We start from the raw sequence: 8,076 nt of genomic DNA, 5'->3' as shown, positions 1-8,076 counted from the left end.
ACTTCATAAATACAAGACCAGATATTTGCTATGCAGTTGATGCCTTAAATCAGTTTATGTGTGAACCAAAGGAGATTCACCTAGTTGTGATTAAACACACTATGAGATACTTACAAGGCACTCTTAATTTTGGACTCAAATATGAGAAAGTTGCTTTAGATTTGCATGGATTCACCGATTCAGATTGGGGTGGAAGTGTTAAAGAAGGGAAAAGCACTTCAAGATGCTGTTTCAATTTAGGATCAACTCTAATATCTTGGATATGCAGAAAGCAGTCTTTAGTTGCTCAGAGCTCCATAGAAGCAGAATACATTGCAATAGCAATGGCCTCTCATGAAGTAGTCTGGCTGAGGAAGTTACTTGTAGGATTATTAATTTACTTGGGCAAGCCATGAATCCTACGATTATTCATTGTGATAATCAGAGTTCCATCAAACTCTTAGTGAATCCAGTTTTCCATGACATGTTTAACATATTGAAATTTCTTACCATTATGTAAGAGATATGATAGACAGGAATTCTGTAAAATTGGAATACATTTGTACTGCAAATCAGACAGCAAACATACTCACCAAACCTCTATCTAGAGTAAAGATAGAACATTTCGAGAGGAGACTTGGTATGGTTGAGTTGTAATCCATTTGTACTCTTTTGATTATTAATAAAATAATTTTATTTTTGTCAAGCTATCAACTGTTATGGCTCCACCATTTGTATTCATTATTTTAAGAGGTGATGATCTCTGAAAAATAATGGACACTTGTACAAAACATTATGAGAGATGACTATCTCTTAGATAATGTGTTAAACATAAGAGTTCTACTGTAAGATCTAGATGAGTTCAAGATCATATTGTGATGTAGACATTGCTATGTTTATGAGTCACAAATTGCATAAAGGGAGAATTTTATTCTTCTCTGAGGTTATCCTATTTTTTGATAGATCTTAAACTTTGGATATTGTTGTGATACTAGTTTCTATGAAATCACAATTTGGATAAATGAAGAGATTACTCTTCAGATTTATCCTGTATAATATCACTAGTAGTAGTGATTTGTCATACCACAGGTTTAGTAATATGACTTTGTATCATGTGTTCTATGATACCATATACTAAGAAGAATCAAACAGATAGAGAGTATTAATTCTTCTGTATTGGTGTTGCTAGATATAATATCTCTCTATAGGATTATCAGTTTAAGAGGGAGTGTTAATAATGTTAACTTGATCACCTACAGGTTTGATAGTACAGACCATAAATGTTCTTCTCAGTATAATATATCTCTAAATTAGCATTTTATATATGACTCTAAGGGCCAGCGACTTCTTAGGAAACAAGATTATAATGTTTAACCAAACTAACAATTAGTTTGTTAAGTGCTATTAATTATATCTTCATGAATCGCAGACTAGGAAGGAGTTTGATTAGTGCTCATTTAGGAAGGGGTTATGTCCCTCTAAGGGACATACCCTTTAGAAAGGATATATAGTAGGTTGTAAATGCAATTTATAGGACACACAATTACAGCAGTCTGCTCCTCTAAGCATTTTACATCCAACGAATTCTAAATCAGAGATATTCTAATTCAATCAAGATCGATTGTAGAGTATTGGATCTACATTTAAGATAAGTGTTAAATTCCTCAACAATCTAAATATTCATAATATTTAGAAGACCATTCTTAGCAATTCAAGACTGAACTAAAAGTTTGATCGAAAGAACAAAGAATTAGCAGAAACTTTACACAAAGTGGGTTCAACTTTCCTAAATTTACCCTTGAATGGCAAGGGTACATCAAAAAATTAAAAATTATATCCATTTCCAGAAGTAAAGGGGATTAAAGGCAACATTTTGCATGAAGTATGGTATTGAGAATTAAAAAATTATAGTTCTCTCTAGGCCCAACAATATGCCAAGTGAGTATTGCTACTCAATTGAAAATATTTACACAAAGTTCTGAAAGGTGAAATTCACTGGACAGGAAACCTGGATATATATTGGCGATCTCAAGTGAAACTATATTCACCCAGATTAGCAATTTTTAATATCTATTAAGAGATTAAATCTTTTCATTAAAGGTGAAAATTATGTTCATGGGAGAGTTAACGTAAGTGTTAGCCATTTTTGCCTCCCATTCAACCCACCATCAATAACCGATCAGGGATATCTTCAATGGGCTATTTTTTTTTTAGTGGGTTAACACATAATTAGGTTGGGGTTAACATTTTGTGTTAACTCAGTCTCTTCATGAACCAAATTGACTCGGTTCCTTCATCAATCGAGCTAGTTCAGTGTGTTCTTTGACCTAGTGAACTAGGTCATCTCATTTGTCAAGTAGCAGGTTAACACACGTTTTCTGTCAGGGTTAACCATTTTTGCCATTTTAGAGAATGACTTTGCTCCTCTTTCTGAAATAATGAAATTTGCTATTTCGAAAGGCTTACCCTTTTGCTTTCATGAAATCGCATGCTGCCTCCTCCACCGTGCAATTGGGAATGTGTTGACCAACTGATTCATGCCACATGGTAGATTCTTCTTATGTTGGGTTGCTTTTGATCCAATGGTTTTTGTATTTTTGCATAGCTGCCTTAGATCTGGATGCATCTTTTAAAATTTATGTATGCATCTTAGCCATCCATTTGTTATGAAGATCTTGATCTACAGTTGGGTTTTATTCACTTGTTGAGGAGATTTCTTGCAGCATTTGGGCCGTCTATTTCAGAATGAAGATCTACATTGAGGATTCATCTTTTTTGGGGCAAATCAGATTTATTCCATGCGGGTTAACTCTACAATTTTGCTGCAGGTTAACAGTGCATCTTATCCCATCACACATTTTCTAACAGCGGTGTGAATTTATTTGTTGCGGCCATGCCACATTACAAGGATTGTTCTTTAATGCTGAACTACATTCTTAGGCCTTGTTTGCACGACACCTTTGCATCTCCATGCCTCTTTATTGAATGTAATGATCAAATCTCATGGGATTTGATTTCTTACGGCTGGGTGCATTTGTTTTGCCCTTCTTGTCACTTTACTATAGCAAGCTGATTTTAAGATCAGATTTTACTCTGATATTCATTTATTGCTCTTTGCAATTCAAATCCACTTAGGTTTGGGTTTGAACTCCATAGTTTAGATCCGAGTTATGCCTGCTCTATAAAGACAAGTTGTAAATACTTTTTCTGGGTTCTTCTCTGTTCTTCTCTGGTTCATGACAGCAGCCTTGTGCACTGTTATTGTAACTGCAACTTTGCCTTCCATTAATGAAACTTGTCATTTTCTTACCTATTCTTACCATTCTGCTCTCTAGTGCATGTATTTGCCTTGTAGTGAATAGTTCCTTTCTGTTTTCTTGATTCATATGTTGTGTTAAGTCTATTAGTAATTGTTGCATAGTGAAATATCTTTCCTTTCAGCACTTCAATCAGTTCCAAACCTGCATGTGGTTCCTTTGACATAGAATAGAGTCAAGACTAGAGTATTCCGAATTTTCATTGTTGTGTAGTGCAGTCATAGGCAGAGCTGTGACCACACTTCTATCTCGGAGCATCACCCCCTTTCCCTTTCTACATTCTCTTTCAGTTCTCCTTCTCCCTTTTCCTTCCCAGTTTTAGTTTAGGTGCATAATAGTAAGGAAGCTAGCCTTCTCCGAAGATTCAGCCTCAGAGCGCAAGTCGCACATTTGAAGGTTGTTTCCATGTTACACAAGGTCGCTTGAGGGTCATACCTCAAGCAAGGGTGCAGACTTTTTTGTCAATAGTAAAGAAATTGGTAAAAATAAAATGATATTTCCTTACAGCAAAGGTAAACATAAGGGTCAGATATTTTAAAATAGGGAAAAGTGAGAAACCAATGAAGAGGGACCTTTTCAAGATTCAGTTGCAAAACTGAATAATGTTTTCCAGGGGAATCTATTTATTGAAAAAGATGGGCCAGAAAAGGTTGCTTCTTTCTCGAAAGTCTGTAGGCTACAAGGAAGAGAAGATGGTTTTTGAAGTTCTGATTTAACAGAGAGAAAGGGGAATTATATTTGTGTTTTCTGCAGCTAGATTTTAATGGCAGGGTTAAAAGTGATCCAGGGATCATTTTTGTTGTGTATTGAAAATTAAAGAGAAGTTTGTATCCTAGATGTTTTGGTCCAGATATTTACTTCTCTGATTGAAATAAATCAGTTGGTTGTTTCTTTCATGTTTTTTAATATTATCCTGTATCATCTTGTCAAGTAGATGTTTGCAATGTTAATCTGTTGGTTTATGTATACATGTTTTACAAATAGAGATATTAAATTCCCTTTTGATTTCTCTATAATAGGGAAGATTGAATATGTGATATGTTGATCATTTGTTTATTTTTCTCTGAATCTTTCATGTAATCACATTCATTTCGTATTGATGAATGAATGTCAGTTGCCTTCGTGTCTTCTAGTTAAAGAAATAATTAGTAAATAATTCGTTGAATATCTTTTAGGAGGGAGCTGTAGCTCTCATTTCAGAGGAAAGCTAGCAATTCCATGATAGTCTTTCCAACTGTTGGTTGAGATTGTTCTTCTGTTAGGGCATTCTGAGTCTTTCTGTATCATTCATTTTGAAGGATAAATCTGTCAACCAACATATGGTATACCTTCTCCCGAATGTACTGTGACTGTTTCAACCTAATTGTTGGCCTTGATCGCTTGTCTTAATTAGGTGGTTGCTCTTAACTATGACTATCTCTAACATCTATTCACAACACAACTAGTAATATTCTTAATACATAATCGATTGCGTACTGCTGCTTGACAAAAATGTATCATCAATATCCATGGTCTGCTGTAGACGATGAACTACCATCACCACCTTCATTGGAGGAGAGTAACAATTTTTTGGGTGGAATACATATATCTTCATTATCAATTTAAATATTTGTTTTTACTTTAGGTTATTGCGGGGCCATGATAGTCTGCCCTTCCCAATATTGCTTATCCTCGAGCAATCTCAAATTCAGACAATTGATGATCTTCTCTTTCCCATGTAGCATCTTCTATAGGCAGGCCTTTCTCCACTGAACCAATAATTTGGGAGTCTTTTCTTTTATCTTTTCTTCCCCATAGCTCGGAAGTCTTATTCTATAATCTTTTCTCCCGCATAGCAAGGAAGATTTCAAGTTTCAAAAATAAATTTGCCTTCGATGGAAACATGAAATATATTGTGGATTCTAATATTTCCAGACAATTCCAATTCAAAAGCTATCACATCTCTCTAACAATCTTGTATTATCCGAAAAATTGAGCTTCCACTCCACTAGCCTTGATTGAAAATTATTTGTGGTTGTAACCTAGGATACCAATGTAGGCATTGTAGGCTTCCGTCCACATTTGGATGCTTGTGGGTGGCATCCGAGAAATTCCAGTCACATCCACGTGCGTCAGCCCAGAAAAACAAAAAAACAATGACTTTTCACTTTTACAAGAAAATTAAAACATGTACGTTTTAGCACTTTAATAACATTTTATTTGCCAAACCTTAAAATGACCCTAATAGAGGCCTTTCAACCATTCAACTATCATTTTGTTGCAGCTGGGTTTGCTCTTCTCATTTGGCTTCCATTTTGGCCTTTTGAAGGCAACTTAATTATATTTTCAAAGAGGAATGATCGTAGGGCGAGAGTTGACTTCCACAAGTTCATTAAAACACAAAGAGGTAAGCATTTTATCCTATTCTTGAGTGTCTCAATGAATTTTTTTGAGATTTTGATGAATCTTTGGAAGTTTGTGAAGAAATCTTCCATGTTTGTGTCAATTTATTTTTTCTAAAGAAATTTAGAAACAAGTTTAGGTATCTATTCAAATGGTTTTGTATCATTGTTTTTTACTTGTATGCTTGATAATTGATATTCATAGTTTTTTAATTTATTTAAATTTATTTAATTTCTTATTATAGAAAGAAACTACATTGTATTGTGCAAGAATTGCCACCGGTAGTTAGGGCCACTAGTAGTCAAAGTTCAGTGGGAGGGAGGGCAAGGTCAGAGTTCAATGGCAGGGGAAGGAGGGGATAATTTCAAAATTAATTTAGGGTCTCCTCTATGAAGACATCCAACAAGAATATCACAGGTTTCAAGTGGTGGCTCCTATAGTTGGAGTTGTAGTTATTATCAAAGTAACAAAAGAAAGCCTTTTAATAGCTCTTATTCCTGAGTAAAACTTCATTTAATGGGCCCAGTTGGTAGAGCTTTTGGAATATGCAAAGGTGCAGAGGGGAAGGTGTTGTTTGATGCACAGATAGCTTCATTCATAAAAGAACAAGAAGTTGTCGATCGTTTGGTTAAAAGATCAAAAAAAAGTTATTATCAACCTCCTTCCTCAAAAATGAACAAAATGCAATCACCCATTGAACCGGAACCAATTGTATCCTCCAAACATTCATTCATGCAAGTACTTGTACTGGGAGAGGAGGAAGAAGTAGAAAATAGCGCATCAGCCCAAAAAAGAGGCCCATTGCACTCTACATTTAAAATGAAGGCAAGAGACCACGCTAATGAAGCCATTGCACGTTGCCTCTATGCTAATGGCCTTTCGTTCAACCTGGTAAGATCACCACATTGGAAGGAAATGGAAAGAGTCATCAAAGAAGCACCAAATGATTACACAAGTCCTGGGTATGAAAAGGTGTGTACCATACTCTTGCAAAAGGAGAGAGTTTCTATAGAGAAAGAACTTCAACCCATTAGAAGTGCTTGGAAATCTTTGGGTGTGACAATTATGTTTGATGGTTGGGAAGATACAAGAAACAGGCCATTAATTAATGTGATTGCAGTGTCCCCCAAACGGGAAATGTTTCTAAAGGCAATTGATTGTTAGATGGAGGTGAAGGATTCAAAATTCATCTCTAATATTTTCATTAAGGCCATAGATATGGTGGGTAGTGAGAATATGGTCCAAGTTGTTACAAACAGTGCAAAAAAATTGTAGGGGAGTTGGTGCTTTGGTTGAGGGTCGGTATAACCATATTTTTTGGACACCATGCACTATACACTCCCTCAACTTGATCATGCAAGAGATTGGCACTCAAATAGATTAGGTGAAGCAAATATACAAAAAGGGAGAGGACACACAAATGTTTGGAAAAAAATCACAATCCATTTTTAGAACGTACTCAAAATTGGAGTTGCTGAAGGTAAATTAATTTTTTGTAATTATTAAATTTCATGGATTTGCAATTTAGTTAATATTTACACTTTTATTGTCAATTGACATATTGTTCACTTGCTTAGGTTGTTAAGACCCGTTTTGCATCTCATACTATTGTTATGAGACGACTTCTTAAGGTGCAAGACGCTTTGAGCCAAATGGTCATTTGTCCTCAATGGGGTATGTGGAAGGCTTAAAATACAGAAAGAGCCCTAAAGATTAGGGGTATGATCTTGGATGATTGTTGGTGGACTCGTGTGCAATATGTACTAGATATCACCGAGCCCATCATGACTATGCTTCGCTTTGCCGATACAGATACACCTTGCTTGGCAGATGTGTACAATGGCATGGACACCATGATTGAGATGGTAAAACATTCTATACAAGCACATGAGAGTGACCCTACAGAATGTCAAGCCTTATGCATTAAAGCAGAAGCAATAATTCTTCATCATTGGGAGAAGATGACTACCCCATTGCACCCCCTTGCGTATGCTTTATCTCTCAGGTATTATAGTGAGGTGATACTTTCAATGCCAAATAGAATTGCACCATATGGTGATGAAGAGTTTGCTAATGGGTGCTCCAAAGCTTTTGCAAGAATCTTCCAAGATGATGAGATGCATGAAAAGGTGAGGCTAGAGTTTAACTATTTGCTTTCGGAGCAACACTTACTCCATTTCCAATTAAGGACCAAAATGAAATGGGAGCAATCACATGGTGGTACATGTATGATCAGCCATACCAACATCTACAACATCTTGCAATCGAAATCATCTCACAAGTAAGTTTTGATTTTTGGTTTTAGAATACAACTTGTATTCTACAATCTAGTGTTTAACATCTATCATATTGTCATTTTCTTTTCGTTTGTATGTTTAAAAATTAATTTTGTGAACAC

This window comes from Cupressus sempervirens, chromosome 1, assembly GCF_028749045.1.
Source record: "Cupressus sempervirens isolate cs-2001-9-10 chromosome 1, ASM2874904v1, whole genome shotgun sequence".
In the NCBI taxonomy this organism is placed as follows: Eukaryota; Viridiplantae; Streptophyta; class Pinopsida; order Cupressales; family Cupressaceae; genus Cupressus; species Cupressus sempervirens.
The sequence above is the reverse complement of the archived record's forward strand: the minus strand, read 5'-3'. Positions refer to the sequence as shown.